The 22,023-nt window shown below is 45.8% G+C and overlaps 1 pseudogene; it reads left to right on the forward strand.

Moving 5' to 3' along the window:
• The first annotated feature begins 360 nt into the window (after nt 1-360).
• LOC136498388 (ABC transporter C family member 4-like) lies at nt 361-21,459 on the forward strand (annotated as a pseudogene).
• Nucleotides 21,460-22,023: the final 564 nt, after the last annotated feature.

Below are 22,023 nucleotides of genomic sequence, written 5' to 3' on the forward strand. Positions count from 1 at the left end.
AACTACTAGCAAGTTTCATCTCAAAACCAAAAATTATCAGGAGTTGGATAGCAACGCATGGACCTTTTGAAATAAGACAAGGAACACACCGTTGATCCTTGCCGAACATGACATATGCGATTTTATAGAACCTTATAAAAAAAAAGGGCTACACCTCGGAGAAAGCGGCATCCATAGAATGTCATTTCATTAGAATCTTATCTTAAAAAAAAACAGGACTACTAGATTGCAGCTTAAGAGTTAACGGAGAGCCAGTCAACAGTGAAAACGACAAAACTATGAAACCGCGGCGAACTTTCGTATGTGAACCGACTCTCAATCCCGATGGAACGGATCCCCCTCATCCCCAACGACAACGAGCTCCTCGTACTCGCAGTCACAGCCAACGCCGCAGCAGGCACACGGGGATGGCGCTCCCGTGGTGGCTCGCCACCAAGGCGTGCACCGCGCCGCCGCCGGGCCCCGGCTCGTTCGCCGACTTGCTGGCGTTCCTCTTCCTCTCCCCGTGCCCGCAGCGCTTGCTCCTCGCCGCCTGCCTCGTCCACCTCGCCCGACGCCGCCTTCGCAGGGGACAGGGACACCCGGCGGCGCCCGCGGCTGCTCCTGCTCCCACTCCCGAACGCGAGGCGCTGCTGCAGAAGCCGAGCCATCACCCTTCGCCGCCGCTCTCCCGCCGCCACGTGCTCGCGCTCGGGGCATCCGCGGTCTTCGCGGCGGCGTCCGCCGTCCTCCTCGCGCTCGCGCTCCTCCTCCTGCCGAGCACGCCGTGGCGCGCCGCGGAGGGAGCCTTCCACGCCGTCGCGCACGGCGTGGCTGCCTGGACCGTCGTCGCCTCTTCGCGGAGAGCAGGAGCTGCTGCCCCGGAGGCGCATCTCCGCGTGTTCTGGCTCGCCACTGCCCTCGGCGCCGCGCTCTTCTCTGCCTCGGCGGTGGTCCGCGGCGCGGTCGGCTCGCTGCTCTTCCCCGATGACATTCTCACCTTCGCTGGTCTGCTCGTCTCGCTGCCTCTGGCGTACATAGCGGTCACTGGGTTCACCGGCCATGGCACCCAGGCACAAGAAGAAGGTGAACCAGAGCACGCCGGCCCGGAGGATCCTCCCTCCTCGCCGTACGCCGCCGCTTCGTTCCTCTCGCGCGCGACCTTCAGCTGGATCAACTCCCTCATCAACAAGGGCCACGCAGCAGAGTCGCTCAAAGCCGAAGACGTGCCCCCGGTCTCTGCCGGCCACCGCGCCGAGGCGGCGCACGCGCTGTTCATGTCCAATTGGCCGGCGTCGCCGGCGTCTCGGCACCCGGTGGGCGTGGCACTCTGGCTATCTTTCTGGCCGCAGCTCGTGCTGACTGCATTTCTTGGCCTCGCGCGCCTGGGTACCATGTACGTCGGCCCGTCGCTCATCGACCGCTTCGTCGAGTTCATCCGCCGCGGCGGGACACCGTGGGAGGGCCTCTGGCTCGTTCTCATCCTGCTCGCCGGCAAGGCCGTCCAGACGCTGGCCTCACACCATTACAGCTTCCAGGACCAGCTTCTGGGCATGCGCATCCGCGGCGCTCTGCAGACGGCGCTGTACCGCAAGTCGCTGCGCCTCACCGCCGGTGCCCGCCGAGCGCACGGCGCTGGCGCCATCGTCAACTACATGCAGGTCGACGCTGGGATCGTGTCCTACGCCATGCATGGGCTCCACGGTCTGTGGCTGATGCCGCTGCAGATAGTGGTGGCGTTGCTTCTCCTCTACGCCTACCTCGGCCCCGCCGTGCTCATGACGCTCGCCGTGATCACCGCGGTGACCGTGGTCACCGCCTTCGCGAACAAGCTCAACCTGGCGTATCGGCTCAAGTTCCTTGGCGTCCGCGACAGCCGCGTAAAGGCCATCACCGAGATGCTCAGTAACATGCGTGTCATCAAGCTGCAGGCGTGGGAGGACACCTTCGGCGGCAAGGTTCGCGAGATCCGGCGGGAGGAGCTAGGGTGGCTGGCCAAGATCATGCTCTTCATGTGCGCCAACACGGTGGTGTTCTCGAGCGGTCCGCTCGCCATGACGGTGCTAGTGTTCGGGACCTACCTCGACTCCGGTGGGCAGCTCGACGCCGGCAAGGAGTTCACGGCCACGGCGTTCTTCGGCATGCTGGAAGGCCCTATGCAGAACTTCCCGCAGACGATTGTCATGTCCATGCAGGCGTTTGTGTCGCTGGATAGGCTGAACAAATTCCTGACGGACGCCGAGATCGACACTGCGGCCGTGGAACGCATCGAGGGTGGCGGCGCTGAGGACACAGTGGCCGTCAAGGTGCAAGGCGGGGTGTTCGCTTGGGATGTGCCAGTGGACGAGGAGATGAAGGGCAACAACAACAGGAGGCCCCGCCATGATGTGGCAGAGAATGGCCAAGGAAATGGGGCGGAGTTGGTGACAGTGCTGAGGGGCATTGACGTGGAGGTGAGGAGGGGTGAGATTACGGCGGTGGTCGGGACAGTGGGCTCCGGCAAGTCGTCGCTGCTGTCCTGCATCATGGGGGAGATGCACAAGCTCTCTGGCACGGTGAGTGTCTGGACACCTGACTTCATTGGTATATATTTCGGTCCCAATCTAGTTTTACGCACTTGTCTTTTTCGTTGCTTCTGGTTTATAGCACCATTCCATAGAGTTTGCATCATGAAATTCCAACATTCACACTTGAAGTTTCATTTTGTTTTTGGGATTAAATGAACAAAAGTTTGCGTTTTAAGCATATTATTTGAAGCCAATATGTTTTTTCGGATCATTTTACTTCGTTCTCATCTCCATTTTTCTCTTTGATATAGGTTAGCATATGTGTAAGCACAGCATATGTTGCTCAGACCTCTTGGATCCGAAATGGAACCATTCAAGAGAACATTTTATTTGAAAAACCAATGCATCCATAGAGATATTCAGAAATCATAAATGCTTGCTGCCTGGAAAAGGATTTGGAAATGATGGAGTTTGGTGACCAGACTGAAATAGGAGAGCGAGGGATCAATCTCAGTGGAGGCCAGAAACAGCGCATCCAGCTTGCGAGAGCAGTTTATCAAGACTGTGATATATATCTTCTTGATGACATATTTAGTGCAGTTGATGCTCATACTGGATCAGCTATTTTCATGGTGAATCCTAATCTCTTTTGTTTCATTTTAAACTATCAATAAGCTCTCTGATTCTGCTTGCGTTTGGTCTTTTTGATATCTTTGGTTGTTGTGTTTGAGAAAAAAAACCTTTACGCTTGTAGTGTTATAAATATTCACCATGCCTCATATGTGACACATCACAATTTGTCATGGGGAAATGCTCAATTGCTCCGTGACTTGCATTCCTTTACTCAGTTTTTTTGTTTAAAACAAAGTGCACTCACTTTCCAGAAAAGAACCTTGCATGCTATTCTATATAATTCTTCTAGCATGAATAGTTTATGCAGAACCATGATGGTACGGAATCTGTTCACAGTTGGGTGGACTCATGTCCTATTTGCTATTTTTGTTACTTTTGTTGTTAAAAAGAAAAGTTCTTCCAAACAAGTCCAATTATGGCCAGTGCTTTATTACCGTTCTTAAGCTGTACTCTAAAACTAGGCTTGTTCTGCAGGAATGTCTGAAGGGCATACTCAAGAATAAGACCGTGTTGCTTGTGACTCACCAAGTGGACTTCTTGCAAAACGTGGATACTATAATTGTAAGTTTGTTTTTGAACTATCCACATTACAATTTGGTGAACACATATTAGTATTATGTTGTGTGCTTGCTTGTGACTCACCAATTGGACTTCTCACAAAACGTGGATACTATACTTGTAAGTTTTTTGAAATGCCCATAGTTACATAATGATGAAACAGTTTAGTATTACATTCTTCCTTCATCAGGTAAGCTTAAGTTTAGCAATACTGTGCGGTGACTATAGTTAATAGCAATGTTTTCGTTCTTGATGTATGGAAAGAAACAGTAATATTCACATCCATGGTTATATGGAAATATAGATACATTTTAATTCAAGTCTAGCTTCAGTTTGCTTTTGCTGTGAACATATGCTGTAAAATGATATTACACCGATGATACCATGCTTATTTTGTTGAGAACTACAGAAAATTACATTACATTAACTTTTGTGTCAACATGCAGGTAATGAATGATGGGTTAGTCATCCGGTCAGGGATCTATCGTGAGTTACTAGCATCATGCTCAGAATTTTCGGATCTTGTTGCTGCTCATCGTAGTTCAATGGAGACAGCAGGGGCACAAGGTTTTCATGTTCAGAACACAGAGAGCTCTCAGGCTTCCACTGGATCTGTAGATGCCCCATCTTTGGCATCGAAATCCAATGATGAAAATGGTGAATCAGTTGGCACTGCAACAAACAAAGAAGCAGGTTCTTCTAAGCTGATCCAGGAAGAGGAAAAGGAGAGTGGCCGAGTAAGCTGGCGTGTGTACAAGCTATATATGACATAGGCCTGGGGATGGTGGGGAGTTGTGATCATTTTAGCTGTGTCACTACTGTCAGAGGGCTCCAGTATGGCTAGTAACTACTGGTTATCATATGAAACATCAGGAGGCCCTGTATTTGGCACTTCCATATTTCTTGGTGTTTACGTTTTGATAGTTGCTACCACAATTATATTGGAAATGATTGCCACTCTTATTGTGACATTCTTGGGGCTCCAATCAGCACAGGCCTTTTTCAACAAGATGTTTGACAGCATTCTACGAGCACCAATGTCATTTTTTGACACCACTCCTTCAGGAAGGATCCTAAGCCGGGTATGTGCTATAAAGCCAACTAGACATAGCTTCTATTTGTTGTACCTTATGTACATAATCACTCCTTGAAAAGTAATGTTAATATTTTTGTGGTTTTGACATTCACAGGCATCATCGGACCAATCTAAGATTGATACTAACCTTGTGTTCTATGTTGGTTTTGCCACATCGATGTGCATTTCAGTGGTTACCAACATAGCTATTACTTGCCAAGTTGCATGGCCGTCAGTAATTGCAGTACTTCCTCTACTGCTTTTGAACATCTGGTACCGGGTATGATGTGATCGAACTACCACAATGCATCCCAGAGGACTTTGTCAGCACTTCAGCTACAGCTCCAGTGATACACTACGAAGAACCTTCTACGAGTGAGCAGGCCCGGCCTGTCCGCGAGCGCCGGCTCAACGTCAGGCTGTCCGGCCTAGAATGGAGGACTTAGACATATTAGTATATAGTCTAGCGAATGAGAGGAGAGGAGGGCAGACAGAAATGTAACGTGTTCATTACTGTTCAAGTACTCTTATGTTAAGCACTTTTCTGTTACTTCCAGCAAATTATATTCAGTACATCACATTTTCCAGTCTAGTATTCTGGATTCGTTCTTCTTCCTGAGCGAGTGAATCCCACTGCTAACAATTGGTATCAGATTTCTCCTTCCTCGATCCTGCTCCATCTCCCACTTCGATCCGCACCCCGGACACGCTGGAACCTCATATATCCACCACACCCACTTCACCAGATTCCGTCGTACCCTGGGCGCCATGGATCCCCAACTCAAGGCCATCCTCGACAAGATCCAGAAGTCCAAGGAAGATCTCAATCGCCGATTCGACGCCCACGACGAGCAGTGGAAGGGCCGGTTCGCCGATCTCGACCGCGCCCGTGCCGACCGCGCCACCACAGTCGATAAGCGCTTCGACGCCCTTGAGTCCACATGCTCCGACCTCGCCTTCGACATCGGCAAGCGGGTCGCCGATCTGGAAGCTCTCCGCGGTGGTACACTCCTCACCAACAGCTCTGACCGCGTCATGGCTCTCGAGGTCGCCACCACTGATCTCGGTACCTGGCGCCCGGCGATTGAGGCCCTCGTGGATGATCTGAAGCTCGAGGTGAAGAAGCTCTCCCAGGCTCCTGACCGCAAGGTGTTCGACGCCCAACCGCAGTGGCCCAGCGTCGGCATTCCTTCTTCCTCGACGTCCGCCCGTGCTCTCGCCGGCGCGCCCGTCGAATCACCCAGTGGGCACAGCACTGCATCGTCTCACCGGGACGTTGGGTTTGGGTCAGTCATGACCTAGACGAATGCCTCGGTCACGGGTAAGCCTCCCGATCCTCCTCCTCCTCTGCCTATTTCATCCGCCCTGCAGCGTCCTCCTATTCCCCTTCATTATCGTTCCCCACCTTCGCTCACCATCCCACCTCGTCCACCATTTCCAGCCCCACTGTTCCAAGCTCCTTCCCCTAACAATCTTCCTCATCATCCTGCCGGTCGCCTTCCCAAACTTCCCTTCAAAAAATTCACTGGTGAAAATCCCCGTCTCTGGCGTTCCAATTGCGAGAAATATTTTCACATGAACGCCGTTGATCCGTCTCTCTGGGTCAGCGTTGCTTCCATGTATTTGGAGGGCAATGCTGCTTGCTAGTAAGAGTCCATCGATAACACACCGGCCATCGCTACATGGACCACCTTCTGTCAATCTCTCTACGATCGCTTTGATCGTGACCAACATGAGGCCTTCATCCGCCAGCTCTTCCAAATTAAACAAACTTCCACTGTCTCTGATTATGTTGAGTGTTTCACCAAACTCGTTGATCAGCTTAAGGCCTATTCTGCTACCACCGATCCACTCTTTTATACTATGCGCTTCGTTGATGGCCTCCGACCTGAACTCAAAGCAATTATTCTTGTTTCTAAACCCAAAAGCTTGGATGCTGCTATTTCTATGACATTGGTGCAGGAGGAGGTGGCCACGGTGCAGACGTCTCGCGCGTCGTCCTAGATTGATTAGATAACATCCAACAAGTCGATCCCCAAGACGGCTCTGCCTTTGCCGCTTCCACCATGGCCTGACAAGCAGCCAGCCCCTACTGCAGCAACACCGACCCTAGCTACTATGTCTGTTGATGCTAAGTTGGCCGCCGGCAAAACATATCGCCGCACCATGGGTCTCTGTTACAAGTGTGGCGCCAAGTGGAGCAAGGACCACAAGTGTAATCCTCAGGTCCAGCTCCATGTTGTCCAAGAATTGTGGGATCTCCTTCAAGATGAAGACCATACAGTAGATACAGCTACCCTAGCTGATTCTGACCCTTAGGTTTTCTTGGCTCTTTCCCAATGTGATCTCACTGGCAGTTCTGCTCTTCACACCGTTCAGTTTTCAGGCACAGTTCAGGGCCTTCCAGTGAATATCTTGCTCAATTCTGGCAGTTCCACCTCTTTCATCAGTGAGTCGGTGGCAGCTCAGCGTAGCCAGGTGTTTGTCAAGCAGTCTTCGTGCATAGTTCGTATTGCTGGTGGTGGTTCTCTCACAAGTCCAGTTATTCTGCTTGTTGTTCCCTGGTCTATCGGCCAAGTCTCTTTCACCTCTAACCTACGAGTCCTTCCACTCATAGCATTTGATATGATTATTGGGATGGATTGGCTAGAGTCCTTCAGTCCTATGTAGGTCCACTGGCAACTTAAACGGCTGGTCATACCTTATGAGGGCAGCACTATTCTTTTGCAAGGGGAGTCCGTGGATGCTCCAAGCCAGTTGCTCTTACAAGTCTGTAGTATGGAGAGTACACCTGACCAATTCTCATCTACCGGTCTTCCTCCTGCTATCCAGTCCCTTCTTGATGAATTCAATGACTTGTTTCAAGCTCCAGACTCCTTGCCGCCTTCTCGCCACTGCAACCTATAACACCCCAGGTGTTTGCCACTAGTTAAGCAATGGGTTGAGCTCAAATATGGCATGTTAAGTAGTGATGGAGATGTTAGGTTAAACATATGAAAATGAGTCACCACTTAAACTTGGACCATGCACCATTGCTTACATGCTGCCCTTTCTAAAAAGTATGCTTGGGAAATGTTGGATGTACTTGTTTCATGTGTCTTGCATCAACATCCATCTATATTGATCACTGGAAAAGTTTCATGAAGTTTGGAATCAAGAAGTCACATGAAATGACAAGTTATGTCCTTGCCGGAATTGTCTTCTCAAGTGAATGGAATTATAGGTCATCAACCAAACCTTGCAACCTTACCCAAATGACACTAATTAAACTCTACAACAAAAGTCATAAAGGGTTCATGTTGAGCGGAGGACAAGAAAATACCTCCATCGGTCTAAAACTTGGATTTAAGCTTTATCGTGATGCTACTTTGACCTATGTTGACCAATCACTTATAGTGCTTGCATGGAGTTGCACCTTAAATCAAAGTTGAAGTTTGAGTAGAGTAGAACAAACTTTGTTTAATGGTCAAGAGCTAGATCAGCTTTGAAGCAAGTCAAACCGAGCCCTCAAGTTGGAATCCATGGCTGTTTTGGAGCTCAAATGGCTAAGTCCCTAATGGACTGAAACTGAGATTTCAGTTTTCGTTTACCCTTCTTTGGAGCCTTGTATCTCTCCAACCAGGCCGAATCAGACTTTGACGCTTTAAGAAAAGTTGGAGATGTCGCATAGATCTACAACTTTTATTAATAGAGTTCTTGCTAACTCGTCGTTGTTTAGGAGTTACAGATGCACGAAATATGGGTTTCAGTGGTATGTTTGAGGTAGAATTGAAAATTTGAAATTGTTGAATAGTGCCGACAGCGTGCACTGAGCTGCTGGCCGCGTGTTGCACTGCTCGTGCGGCGTGGCTCCGTTGTGCTGCGCCCGTTTGCCACCTCGCCTCCATCTGCTTGAAAGGCCGAGCACTCGCCCTCCTCCCTCCTACGCTCTCATTTCTCCCTTGCTCTCTGCTGTTTGTGCGCGGCCGCGTCCGCCATGGACAGCCGGCAGAGCTCGCTGCCACCGCCGCTCGCTTCTTCGTCCTCGCAGCCAATCACCGCACAGCCAAGTACGGTAGAGCCTCCACCGTAGCGCGGCCACGGCCCTCCTTCGCAGCCAGCCGGCAAGCCCCAGAGCTCCGTCGCCGTCGTGCAGTCGCCGCTGCGGCCGTCTGTGCACGTGGCTGGTCCGCCTCAGGCCGCGTCCCGGCCATCCGAGACCACCAGCGGGTGCGTGTGGGGCCCCATGTTCTCAGCCGCCCCTTCTCCGCCACCGGCGAGCCTCCTCCGGCCGGCATCGGTGATTCCGCGTCTGCCTCCTCTGTTTTGCCCTGGTGAAGGACTGCGCACAACAATTAGAGCAAGTCTGGGGGTCTAAGTGCGAAGCTGTGACTCATTTGAATAGTGCTCTTGAGGACCTCTTCGCTGACGTTTGATTTATATTTTCCGCAGGGTCCTCGATGCAAGATTTAAATTTCCTTTCTCTGACTTTTTGCAGATTTGAATGCTCCACTTTGAAAATTAATAGTAATTCATACAAAAATCGTAAAATCGAAAATGAGGACTTTTTGGAATCCTTGTGAAATTTTATATGCATTTGATCTATAATATGGCATGTTTTAGTTTAAATATTTTGCTGTAAAAATAGATCTATGCAGCTAGGTTCTTGATACTTGCCATGTCTTGTCTTTTTCATAACTGCAGTTTTTATGCTCAAATAAATGTGAAATTTTTGTGGAGTGCTACTAAAGTGATTGTTGTTGTCTGGTCAAAATTTTAGGAGTTTAGGATTTATAGTTTAAGAGTTATAAAAATAACAAATGCCCTGTATTGCTTTGCTTCTACTCTGAATAGTTCTGCATGTTTGAATTCATTAGCTCAGTTAAGTTATGAATCATGACTTGGTGAAAATACATGAGTTGTGGTACTTTTCTTAAGCTTTCCAAAAAGTTAAATATCATTATTTGTGGCTAAGTAGATCTTGAGTTATACTTGCTTAAATCTCTGTGGCTGTTTCTGCCCAAAACCAGAGAGGGTTTTCCTTGTTCTTATTGTGGGGCCTTCTTAGTAGTAGAATTAGCTTTAGGTGTTTACAACAAAGTTGTTTATAATTTGCTAAGCTTTCTAAAAAGTCTGGAACCACATTTATTGGACATGTATAACTCCATTTATAGCTGTTTAAAGTGGCATGTCAGTTTCTGTCTATGTTTTGGACAGAGATGCAATTATTGCATTAGTTGACCCTTCTAACTGTAAAATCATCTTAATATGAGAATAACAAAGTTGTAGATAATTCATGTATCTAGATTCTGTTAAAATTTGGTGGTATTTGGCCTTGTGGTTTGTGAGTTATGCCTGTTTAAAGTTGGGTTTCAGAAATAGCTGCTTTCTGTCAATTGTGGACTAGTTTCTGTAAATGGGTATAATTGACTTAGTTAACTTGAGAATCATGCTAAGAGGATTAAAGATGAATTGTAGAAAATTCCATAAGATTTCCAGATTGTCTTGTTGCATGTCTTTTGGATTAGTACAACTCCTGTTACGAGTAAAATTAGCTGCTGCTGTTTGCAGCCTTGACTCTATGATTGCCGTGAATAACTAGTTTGTCTTGAATGCTTATGTGATGCATCTTGTGTTACCATTCATCACATTCATACACATGCATCTTGCATCTCATCTAGGTGTGCTAGATGAACCATGTGAAGAACATGATGTTGGAGCCGAACCTGAAGATGATGCATGGAGGATCTATCCCGAAGATGGAAGGACTAAGCAAGTGCTAGGACCAGAGATGTCACCATGACGGTGCAAGCTAACAGAACTGACTTGTGTCGGATCCCAGGCAAGCCCCGGAGCATTCTAAGTCTCCTACTTTATAAAAGCAATTCTTTCTATATATGAGTTATATATTGTTGCATTAAGTTGTAGGAGTTGATTGAAACCATTGATGCATTTATTACTATCCTTGCCTACCTTATTACCTTTTTACCCTGTTAGGTCGGGATCGAATAACTGCTTAGCCTTGCTTAGACCGGTAGCGATCGGTGATTTCTGGTCACCTACATTTATAGGGGGTTACTAGAAGATTTTAGCTATGGAAAGAATGATATCCTGAAATTAACCATGCGTGATGGATAATTGGAGACCGGACGGAAAAAGTTGGAGGCAACCAGACAGGGTTCTGGGGTGCTGTTAGTTTCCATCTGTGTCGATTAAGGACCGACCGTTGTTGGGCCTGTGGTCATGTTGAACGCATGCCTTACATTTAGCTAGCCGAATAAAGTACCTTTTGACTGCGAAGCTAGGAGATTATTCGAGTAGATTGCCTGCAGCGCACTGTACCGGAGCAGGTGTGGTAGGACACGGGGGTGCGATGATAAGACCAAAGGGCGGTCGGCCCCCCGAGTACATATGGTTCCTGGCAAACTCGAGATTCCTGTATAGTTGACTCGGTGACCGATACCTCACTTTAGCGGGTGAGTGAGGTTTGTGTAAGGAATAAATCACCAGCTGGTTAGGAATCGATTCGAATCGCCATCGCTCCTGGATAGTGAGCACTTGACTCGAGTTACGGCATTGTAGTAATTATTATGGAACAAGGATGGTTATCTGGATGATATGGGATATGCTAAATCTAAGTTGGTAACTAGATGTTATTGGTTAATCAAGTGATTGCTATAGTACAGGTGCTTACCTAGATGGATAGGTCATAATAAAGATGATGCAAAGTACTTAAAATGGTTTCTTCATGATAGCTTATGCTTTTCGCAAACAAGTCAGCTAGCCCACTAAAGAAAGCCTTGCATGATCCTTGGTGTCATTAGTTTTGGTTTCCGATGGGTAAGTCTAGCTGAGTACATTCGAGTATTCAGGGTTTATCCCACCTTGCAAGTGAAGTTCTCGACCTGTTGTTGATGGTGGCTAACCGCCGGTGGGCTCGGTGATTCTATACTTACTTCTCATCTATATGCTTTTGTCGGATGATGTCACTTATACTAGCAATATATTTGGAATTTATATTAATGTAATCATTTGAAAGCTATGTTGTTTTCACTAAGCGGTTTTGAAACCCAAACTTGTACTATTATTTGTGAATCCATTTGTAATATTATTTTTCGCTGCAACCCTGCGTATATGATGTGTATTTGCTTAATCACGTGATCTTGGTTGTGATGTTGATTTACCGAGGTCTTTTGGGACACTCGGCGGACTACCGGGTTTATATGAGTGAAAGTATGCGCGTGTCAACGTGTTAGTGGGGATAGCCATACTTGATCTTGTATAAATTGGGCAGTTCTGTCACACAACCATTCCATTCCCCTTCTTCCTGGTTCTCGACCATTCTACATCCATCCTTATCGTTATCCTCCAGCCCTTAAGGATGAGATTGAACACCAAGTCCATGAAATGCTGTCACAAGGGCTTATTCAACCAAGTAGCAGCATGTTCTCCTCACCAGTCCTCTTAGTGAAGAAGAAAGATCTCTCCTATCGGTTCTGTGTTGATTCCCAGAAATTAAACTATATGACTGTTAAGTCTAAGTATCCGGTTCCTGTCATTGATCAGCTCTTGGACGAATTGACTCACGCCAGTTGGTTCACAAAGCTTGATCTGAGAGCCGGATTCCACCAGATTTTGCTGCAGCCTGGAGACGAACACAAGACAACATTTCAGACTCACTTGGGGCACTATGAGTTTTGTGTTATGGCCTTTGGATTGACTGGGGCACTAGGTACTTTTCAAGGGGCAATGAATTGCACACTGGCTCCTAGGCTGCACAAATTTATCCTTGTCTTTTTCGACGACATCTTAATTTACAGCCGCACCTTGGCCGAGCACATCGATCATCTTTCCCAGGTGCTGTCATGGCTTCGCCGGGATTCATGGAAACTAAAATTATCCAAGTGCTCTTTTGCTCAACGATTAGTCTCCTATCTCGGGCATGTGCTCAACGCCGATGGCGTCGCTACAGACCCTTCCAAAGTGCAGGCTATCTAGGACTGGCCAAGACCTACAACAGTTCGCGCACTTCGTGGATTCTTAGGCCTTGCGGGTTACTACCACAAATTCGTTTGGCATTTTGGAATCATTGCACAACCCTTGACTGAGCTTCTCAAGAAGGATGCACCTTTCATTTGGACATCTTCTTAGTAGGAGGCTTTTACTGCTCTTCAGTTCGCCTTGAGCACTGCTCCAGTCCTAGCGCTTTCTGACTTCTAGCGGCCTTTTCATATTGATACAGATGCCAGTGGGGTTGGTATTGGCACAGTGCTTAACCAGGATGGCCATCCAATTGCCTTCATTAGTAAGACCTTATGCCCTCATAACCGTGGGCTATCCGCTTATGAGAAGGAGTACCTGGCAATTCTCCTAGCGGTTGAGCACTGGCATCGCTATCTCATCCAAGGTGAATTCTTCATCCACACTGACCACCGAAGTCTCACCCATCTCAATGAGCAGCGTCTTAATATGGTCTGGCAACAGAAGGTCTTTACCAAATTGTTGGGCTTGAGTTACAAGATTGTTTATAAAAGGGGTTCAGATAACACCGTCGCTGATGCATTGTTGCGCCGAGATACTGAGCAAGTCTACATGGTCGTTTCTTCTTCTTCACCACAGTGGCTATCCGATGTGGCTAGCTCTTATTCTGATAGTCCACTGGCTCAAGAGATTTTGTCTTAGCTGGCAGTTAATCCGTCTGCATTACCACAGTATTTGCTCAGCAATGGCGTAATTCGTTACAAGGGTCGTATATGGCTAGGCCATAGTAAGCAACTACAGACTCAAATGCTAGAAGCTCTGCATTCCAGCCCACTCGGCGGTCACTCCAACATACCGGTTACTTATCAGAAGCTGCGACAGCTCTTCTTTTGGCCTGGCATGCATGTAGCCACAACAACTTTTATTAGAACTTGTGATATCTGTCAGCGTGCCAAGCCTGACCGTTCTCCTTCTCCTGGATTACTTCAACCCCTCCCAATTCCTTCGGCCACCTAGGAAGTGATCAGCATGGACTTCGTTGAAGGACTTCCTGTGGCAGAACCTCCTAAATTATAGGACCCACATGCACCTGTCACTGTCCAACGACCTCTGATGACTATGCATATGTTCCTGGTAACTTAAGAAGACTGTCGGGTGTCCTCGGGGAACCCCGAATCATCTACGATTTCCGAGTAGGATCTCATTACAGAGTCATTGCAGTATTACAACATTTATTCAAATATCTACATTAGAGTAAATTAGCAGAAGTCTTATAATAACTTAGTTTACAAATCAGTTGTTTTAAACCTTACAAACTAAGTTCGATAATTATAACAAACCATAGTAGTAGTGGAGTGGCATTAGTAACATAATACAAACACACAATATAAGTATCCTGCCCAAGGATCACACATTCACTTATCGTCATCGACCTGAACAACAGTCATGCAGCACGGTGCAAAACAGACCTGCTCATGAGGCTCACCTGCAACAAAGGTCAACGAACCCTAAGTACAAAAGTACTCAACAAGACTTAATCGGAATTAAAACTGAGAAGACTCAGGAATGCAGGTTCGGGGATTCAAGATATGGCTTTAGCAATACCAAGTTCTTTTGCGTAAAAGCTCTTTAACAAAATTCTTTACTTCAACATATAAAACTTTATAAGAACCACATATGAATCTGCCATGATCCATAATGAGATCATGAACTTCATATTAAACTCTTTCTCAAACTTTACTCGAGTTCCAGTTATTAACTACGATGATGAACAGAGAGTTGAGTCTCCATAACCGAGGAGCAACGACGATTCGAACCGATTAAACCCAGCTGGTAATTCCAGACCACATAACATATGTAGGTCCCTAACCTACATATACCAACCTACCCTCAGGTCCTCTAAAACAAGAATAGGTCTGTGCCACCTAAGAATACAGTACTCTACCAATCCAGCCCATTGCCACGTGGGTACACGCTATTCCCGCTATCTCTCCACTCCCAGTGCGCGAGTAGCCATTCTTATAATAGAATCACCAAGTTAAGGCTTACCAAAGTATGTGGTTAGTACTACAAAGTCTTATCTCACACAGTTCAACAACGGACGGTTCTTAATCGACACAGGCTGAAAGAACTCGCTCACAAGACCTCCATGTCTTGTGGCTCTCACACACCGAGTCCGTCCGGTTTAGATTTATTATTCCACATGCTCATATCACATGATAACATAAGTAACCAAACATAACCAAAGATCCATTTAAAACTCATGGGTGACAAGTAATCACCCGACTTTTATCTGTCTAAGCATGGCTAAGCATAATTAGGCATTTACGAAGTAAAACTGGTAACAAGGTAGATATGGGAAAAACAAAGTTGGTAATGCACCAATTAGGTTTTTCACTCACTCCCAATCACTTAATGTAGTATTGAAAAGCAAAAGCTATATAAATTTGTAAAACATAAGGTAGGTTTAAATGCATCCGGGGCTTGCCTTGATTGGCGGAAAAGTCAGGTTCTGGAGTCGTTCCACATATATCAGATCCGACCTCAACAGATGGATTAACCTCCTCCTCAACTTGATTAACTACCACATGCTCACTTTCGTTCACTACACGTAGTAACAATGCCATGTTTAACATGATGTGAGATACAAAACGCGATGCTTGATAATGGATGCGAAAGTTAAAAACTTGAATACAACTTTCCTTCGCGGTACAGTTACAAGTCAAAACTAACTAAACCTTTTTCATAACACTTATTTCCATTGCCAATTACCAACTAATGACCCAAGGTCATCACTCAATCCAAAAATTCAAACAAAACCTAAATCATTAAAGGTTACTATTTGCTTTTATGAATTAATTCTTTAATTCAAAATTATGAAATAAATCAACTTGTTCCAATTGAGCTCAAAATTTTTGTAAAGGTTCATCACATGATAACTAAGTGGCAAAACAATTTTCATAATTTTTGGATAATTATTTAAGCCTAGAAAAATCATGGAAACTCATTTATTAATTAATTGAGCAATTTTTATCACATTCAAAAAGTACTAAAAATCAATAGTTCATATTTTTCTTAAATAGTATGCATCACAGAGAGGTCACACAAAAATGTTCATAATTTTTAGAGCTCTAATTAATTCTACACAAAAATAACAAAAGTATACACTATTCATTCATTTCTAAAAAAGAAAAATTTCATTTTCAAATCAAACGGCCACTGACACCTTGACCCCACCTGTCATCCCCTTCCTCCCGCGCTGACCATGGCGATACGTGCGCTAACCGGTGATTTCTCGCCATCGGTGAGATCAACAGCGACGGCGATAGTACCACCACGTCCCCTACAACCCTACGCGTCTATTGGTGGCACAAACGAGACCAAACATGGGCAGGACCGAGCACGACACCGGCCATGGCGGCCACGACGGCGTGGCTGCGCGACTCCGGCGAAATGGGACCGGTAGCAGTTAAACAAACAGCACAGGAAGGTTCAGCAGCTCACCCTGAACACGATTGAGCAAAGAGCAGGGCCGGAGGATCAACAGAGACGCTAGTCGATGTTCACAGCAACCATGGCGGAGCAAGCTACGACGACGGCGAGGTTCCGGCGATTACGGTGGACAAAATGGTTAATCAGCCAGGCACAAAGCACTACAGCATCATGGCGAAGCTGAAGCAAGGCTTCACAAGGTCAGAGGCTCACCGTAGAGCGCTGGCCACAACGGCGCTCGCTCGACGGAGATTCTGCCGGCCGCGAGGAAGAAAGGCGACTAGCGATGTTTCCCGGTGAAATCAAGCTGCAATGGTTGGTTGGCTGGGTGTGCAAGGAATAGGCGAAGCTAGAATAGGCTTTGCCGAGATGGTAACAGCGCTAGGTTGACGGTGAAAGCTCGACGGAGCAGCGGCGGTGGCGACGGGAAAACAGAGGAGAAACGGCGAAGAACGACGGTGACGAAGGCCTTATAACGCGGCTCAGAAGCAAAAGGAAGCCACGCAGGAGCCTTCCCCGCGCCAGCGTGAAGCCAAAGACGACCACGAGCGTGCCTGGAAGCAAAAAGAAGATCGCCGGCGGTGAGGTGGCTTCTACGGTCACTGTTCACCTTATTTACAAAATTGCTACTCGAATGAAAACCCAAATTACTCCCAAATTTATGTAACAACTCAAAAATCTCCAAAAATAAAAGTTGTTCAAAATTCAAAGTTCTACAACTTTGCTTTTTATAACCACCCCCTAATTCAGTCTACATTCTGAAATGCAAATTTGAATTAAAAAAGGGGACATTTAAAGAATTACGCCTTTTCAAATTACTTCAAATTTTATAAAACAACTTTGAAAACTCCAAAAACCAACTTTGTACAACTCGATAAGCTCTACACATTTGCTTTTAGGCTCAACCCCAAAATGTGCTTAGATTTTGAAATGGGTTTTCCAGGGCAAACTTAAATGCTGAAATTAGGGTTTTTTGAAAATTCAAATCCAAACAAAACTTTGAACTTGATTCAAACAATACAATTCAACACATGCAACATAAAGGTAAACTTGTTTTAGTGAATGCACATAAAAATTTTCACTAATACGAAATGATGTACAATGCATATGATGACATGACAGGTTTTAGTATTTAAAACACCCGAGGTGTTACACTTCCCCCATCCGGCTCAGCCAATGCACTCCTGGTGGTGGTCGATAAGCTGTCGAAGTTTGCTCATTTCATTCCTTTGCGTCATCCATTTACAGCAGCTTCGGTGGCTCGCCTCTTCATGGATCATATCTATCGGCTTCATGGAATGCCGCTAGCCATCATATCGGATCGTGACCGCATTTTTACAAGTGCCTTTTGGAAGACTCTTTTCAGCATTGCGGGCACAACCTTGCGTATGAGTTCCGCTTATCACCCACAGACGGACGGACAGACAGAGCATGTTAATCAGTGTCTTGAAACCTACCTCCGCTGCTTCGCCCACGCCTGTCCTTCCAGATGGACTCAATGGATCGCCCTCGCTGAGTTCTGGTACAATTCTTCTCACCATTCTTCATTGGGTCGATCTCCATTCGAAGTACTATACGACTTTCCTCCACGGCATTTTGGCCTACGTCCTCCTTCTGCCACCCCTGTTGCTGATCTCAATTCTTGGCTCGATGACCGGGCTCTGATGACTTCAGTGATTCAACAACACCTCAGCAGGGCTCAGACCCGCATGAAGCGCCAGGCCGACAAGCACCGTTCTGAACGTTCTTTTGCTGTTGATGATTGGGTCTTCCTGAAAGTTCAGCCTTATGTGCAGTCTTCACTTGCACGTCGTGCTAATCAGAAGCTTGCCTTTCGGTTCTTTGGCCCGTACTAGATCCTGGAGCGTATTGGTGCAGCGGCTTATAAGCTGGCTCTTCCTTCTTCATCATCCATCCATCCCGTCTTCCATGTATCACAGCTCAAGCTTTCTCATGGTAAGCTGCCGGTATCTGCTGATCTTCCAGATGATCTTGCCCAGTTTCAGGTGCCTCAGTGGATACTGGATCGTCACTGGACTCCGGGCGATTCACCTGTGGAGGAGGTCCTTGTGCAGTGGTCCCAAATGCCACCGTCGCTAGCTACATGGGAGAAACTGGAGCAATTGAAGCAGCGTTTTCCAAAAACTCCGGCCTGGGGTCATGCCGGTTCAAAAGGAGGCGGGATTGTCAGCACTTCAGTTACAGCTCCAGTGATACACTATGAAGAACCTTCTACGAGTGAGCAGGCCCGGCCTGTCCGCGAGCGCCGGCCCAACGTCAGGTTGTCCGGCCCAGAATGGAGGACTTAGACATATTAGTATATAGTCTAGCGAATGAGAGGAGAGGAGGGCAGACGGGAATGTAACGTGTTCATTACTGTTCAAGTACTCTTATGTTAAGCACTTTTCTGTTACTTCCAGCAAATTATATTCAGTACATCACATTTTCCAGTCTAGTATTCTGGATTCGTTCTTCTTCCTGAGCGAGTGAATCCCACTGCTAACAGACTTCTGTTAATACTACTTAACATAAATACAACACTCATAATTGAATCAATAATAAAATGAATTTCTTTCCTTTCATCCTGTTTTTCAGAATCGTTATATTGCGACATCTCGAGAGCTTACTCGTCTTCAAGGAGTAACAAGGGCGCCAATTATTGATCACTTTACAGAAACCTTTTTGGGTGCTCCAACTGTAAGGTGTTTCAGAAAGGATGATGAGTTCTACCAGACAAACCTGGACAGGATCAATTCGAATTTGCGTATGTCATTTCATAATTATGCAGCTAATGAGTGGCTTGGATTTCGCCTGGAGCTAATTGGCACACTTATTTTATCCATAACTGCTTTTCTCATGATTAGCTTGCCTAGCAATTTCATCAAGAAAGGTAATATTCTAATCTGAATTAGTTGCATATTCATAAAACTTTGTATCATGAGGTAGCGTAGAATTGAATCAGTTGATACCCATTTAGTATGTATATTGAATCAATTGATACCCATGCTAATTTTCAAGTCATGAAAGTCATGTTAGAATTTCTAGTTATTGTGCCTGTCATATTGTTCTAATAAGAGTTCTTGCCTTTTTTTTTTCCCTAAAACGAGTTATATTGGATGTTCTCATTTGGGAATAATATAATATACTAGAAATAAATGAATTGCTAAGTAGGAATGAATTGTTTTTATGGGGTGAACTTGATAGCATGGCTTATTGTCCTTATTGTCTGAATATTCAAACCTTGAGTGCAATACTCTGTAGATGTTTCTATCAGCAATGAAGCATTAATAGTTTTTTGAAAGCATGTCAAGTCTTAAAAAGTTTTCTGTTGCATCATTGTATGTCTAAAGCTGAATACTCAAAAAGGATTACTGACAAATTCTATTGAAAGATATATATCACTCTATGTTCCCATTTTGATCCTTTGCGAAACTTAAAGAAACACAATTCTGATGCAGAATTTGTCGGCATGTCCCTTTCCTATGGTCTTTCTCTCAATTCCTTGGTGTACTACACAATTTCCATAAGCTGTATGATCGAAAATGATATGGTAGCCATAGAGAGAGTGCATCAGTACAGTACTCTACCTTCTGAGGTAGCATGGGAAGTTGCCGACTGTCTTCCCTCACCAGATTGGCCCAGCCAAGGAGATATCGATGTGACTTTTTATCTGTATCACGTTCTAGTACCTTAATAAGTGATAAGATGAATGAGTAATAAGCACAACTCTTTTCAGGTTCGGTATCATCAAAACACACCACTAATCTTGAAAGGAATTACTGTGAGTATTAAGAGTGGAGAAAAAATTGGAGTTGTGGGAAGGACGGGCAGTGGAAAGTCGACTTTAGTGCAGGCTTTATTCAGGATTGTGGAGCCGGCAGAAGGCCATATCATCATCGATGGTGTCAATATCTGCACTTTGGGGCTTCGTGATCTGAGGTCTCGCTTAGATGTGATTCCCCAAGAACCTGTGCTCTTTGAAGGAACTGTAAGGAGCAACATAGCCCCAACAGGGTGGTATTCCGAGGCTGAGATATGGAAGGAAATACAACCTAAACCTATGCTCTGTTTAACAAGATGAACTCCCTCTTGGATGCTTAACTGTTTTTTCCCCCTTCTATCAAGCCTGATCTGGCCAAATTTACTTCTCTGCAGGCCCTCGAGCGTTGCCAGCTAAAGGATATATAGCCTCAAAACCAGAGAAGCTTGATGCACTAGGTTTGCTCTGTTTCTTGAGTAAAAGATAACTGTGCTATAAGTTTCAAGCTTATTCAAGTTGTCAAATTATGTTATTAACCAAGCATATTTGAGAACTTGTATAATGTTATTCCCCGTGTGGTTTCCACACACTACTTTGTGTCACAAAGTTACAAACCCGCTACTTAAAAGTACAGCTTCACGGATACAGTTTGAAATACACACAAGTTTAGACCTGCAGTGCAATTCAGTTGTGGCCCCCTTTTTTGTGGCACGATTAGCAAAACATGAACAATGTTTCTTTGCTCATCGTTTGTTCTTTGCAGTCGCCGACATGGGGGAGAACTGGAGTGTAGGGCAGAAGCAGCTCCTCTGCTTCGGCCGAGTTATACTGAAACGCAGCCGGATCCTCTTCATGGACGAGGCGACAACTTCTGTTGATTCTCAAACAGATGCGGCCATCCAGAGGATCATCCGCGAGGAATTCACCGAATGTACTGTCATCAGCATTGCACATCGGATACCGACTGTTATGGACAGCGATCGAGTTCTGGTGTTGGACGCAGGTAGCACTTTGCACTGATCATCCTGTCTTTCCCCTATTTTCTGAAGACTGCTAGGTTACATGTTGCGATGTTTTTCATTACCATAGCAACAAAATTACAAAGTAATTACACAGGTTCAGGTACCACGATTATCACACACAGATGTAGCAAAAGATCTAGCTGCAATACAGGCCATCCAAATTGAAAATGAAGTGGAGAGCTGATTGCCTTTATTAAGATTTTGTGCCTCTGTTCAACCATTGTGTATGTGTTTATCCGTATCAGGTCTTGTGGCAGAATTCGATGCACCCTCCAAGTTGATAGGGAGGCCATCACTCTTTGGTGCGATGGTTCAGGAGTATGCAAGTCGCTCTTTTAGCTTGAAGGAAACCGTTGGATGAGACCACTTTTCATGGCAAAACACGACAGTATAGGAGAAAGTTTAGGTATACGCACAGGCATAGCATCTAACGAAAAGGAAAAAATAAATTATAGGAGTTTCTGTAAGCTTGCAAGCACAAAGCTTTGTTTGCTACACCATGTCTTATCTTCAATAGAACTGGACTATTTGGTTTGCATTTCCACCAATTTTGTATGTGATGAAAGCTTAGAGCATCTACAGGAAGTTTGTGTAATTTACTTGCTAAATCAATGACTTTACCAAGTTAAGAAAATAAGTATTTCCTCCGTTCCAAATTATAAGTCACTTTGACTCTTTTGATACAGAGAATTTGCTACGTATCTGGACTACATTATCATATTTTGTTTTGTGCGGCAATTCTAGGTCTGCACAGCATCCCTGTTGCTCCGACTCGTGCGAGCAGACATCGACAACTGCCCCAACAGGCGTCACCGCCCTTCCTTGCCCAGCCAGCTAGTCTGATTGGTTCCACTCATCGGATCTTAACCAAGCTGACACAATTAATTCACCCTCGAGCTCACTAAATTGTTTGTCTTCTGAAGAGTCCATTTATGACAAAAAAGATTGACAACCTATATGTCAAAAATACATTCAGAAAACAAGAAATTTAAGTTGCAATATAAATCAAAATGCCGCTCCACATTCAGTGTGTTGTTC

Source organism: Miscanthus floridulus, chromosome 12 (assembly GCF_019320115.1).
Source record: "Miscanthus floridulus cultivar M001 chromosome 12, ASM1932011v1, whole genome shotgun sequence".
In the NCBI taxonomy this organism is placed as follows: domain Eukaryota; kingdom Viridiplantae; phylum Streptophyta; class Magnoliopsida; order Poales; family Poaceae; genus Miscanthus; species Miscanthus floridulus.